The following is a 1,693-nucleotide window of genomic DNA, read 5'->3' on the forward strand; positions in this document are numbered from 1 at the left end:
GGGTAGGGCTCAAGAGACTACATTGCTAGCAAACTCCAGGGTGATGCTGTTGTCTACAGAGTGCGTTTTGAATAGCAAGGCATTGTTTCATTTGATCCTGATGACAACCCTATGAGATAAATATTATTTTTATTTCCCAGATGGGGAAACTGAAGTTTAGAGGAATTAGATAATTTGTCCAAGGCCATGTTGCTGGAAAGCAGCAGAGTTCGCTTCTAAATCCAGGTTTGCCTCCTGGTATAGTTTATATAATCTGAATTTTGGAAATATCCTACAACACCTAAAGGGGTATCTGGTGCTACCTCAAACAAAATTCATAGTTTTAGTTTACTTTTTTGTCTTTTTATGAAACTTCTTTACAATTTAATTTCTCTTTATGAAAGACCTTGCATTAAATAGTGATTCAGATATGGATTTTGTTTCTAAAGATATGTAAAATTTAGTATGATTTATTTGCCAAAATTATGGCCCAGGAAACATTGTGCTATTGATGGAGTCTGCACTGAACACAAGAGGAAATTGCTGGGAAGGATGCATGTGAAGAAAGGAAATCCTCAGGCTGATTTATTGTTTAACGCTGAGCGTACACAGTGTGCTATGCTTGTCACGGCCAAGTAAAAAAGGACACAGTCCCTGTCCTGAACAGATCATTTTCTTAAAAATAACATTTGACCTGTTTATAAAATTAATATGGTTCATAATAGAAAGCTTGAGCTACAGAAATCTAAAAACTAAAAAATTATCTAAAAGCCCAAGCAACTGTACTTGATATTTTTATTTTCAGATTGTAAAAGAATACATCTCAAATAGGTGACCGAGGATCACATTTACACAGAACAGCAAGAGTTCAACGCAAATAATTTAAGCATTATTTTTGGGTTTGAGGGGCAGTGCGCAGTGGGAGTAAGAGGGGCAGGGTTTAAGAGTCCCCCCAACATTTAAGACACACGAATGCGCTGCTTCAGCCAGCGCGAGTGTTCCGATGGCGCGTTCCAACTTCCGCAAGGCCCCCAAAACCTAGGCGGACAGGGGCAGCCGGGGCTGAGGCTCCCAGCTCTCAAACTCCGCCGCCAGCCGCCGACGCATGCGCAGTCTGGCCGCCGTGTCACAGGCCTGTTTTTCTCGGGCAGGTTTCTGCGGGGTCAGCAAAAGGGTCAGAACTGCAACAGTGAACAGTCCCCGCCTGACAGCGGAGAGGGAAACCGTCTCTAAGGGAAAACACTTCGCGTCGGAATGCGCGCGGAGCGGTTCTGCCGGCGTCTACACACACACACTTTTAGGGTGCCAGGACATCCTTAGGGGCAACTAACCTGGAGGAACAGACAGGAATTATCTGCAGACGAGAATGTAAGGAACAGGACAGGAAGGGGCGACGGTCTCGAAAACTTCCAGCGCGGTGTTCTCCAGATGCTCTGTGCACTTTTTCCATTTCTCTGGGGAGTCCAGGTGCCCCAATTAGTCCGGCGCTCCTCCGGGACGCCTTTCTGAAAAACGCGTTCGTTGTTCGGGGGGCCCGGGGGAGCCCCGACGCATTACGGCACGCAGCCACACTCCCCCAAACCCAGGACCCGCCCCGAGAGACCATCCCCGGACGCCGCGGTTGTGCAGCCCCAGGAACCGGAGGGCCCGCGGGGGGCGGGGCGCCGGGATCCCCTTGGTCGCCGCCGCCCCCCAACTCCGCCGCCCCGCCCCC

Source organism: Propithecus coquereli, unplaced genomic scaffold, assembly GCF_000956105.1.
Source record: "Propithecus coquereli isolate 6110/MARCELLA unplaced genomic scaffold, Pcoq_1.0 Scaffold289, whole genome shotgun sequence".
Taxonomy (NCBI): Eukaryota; Metazoa; Chordata; class Mammalia; order Primates; family Indriidae; genus Propithecus; species Propithecus coquereli.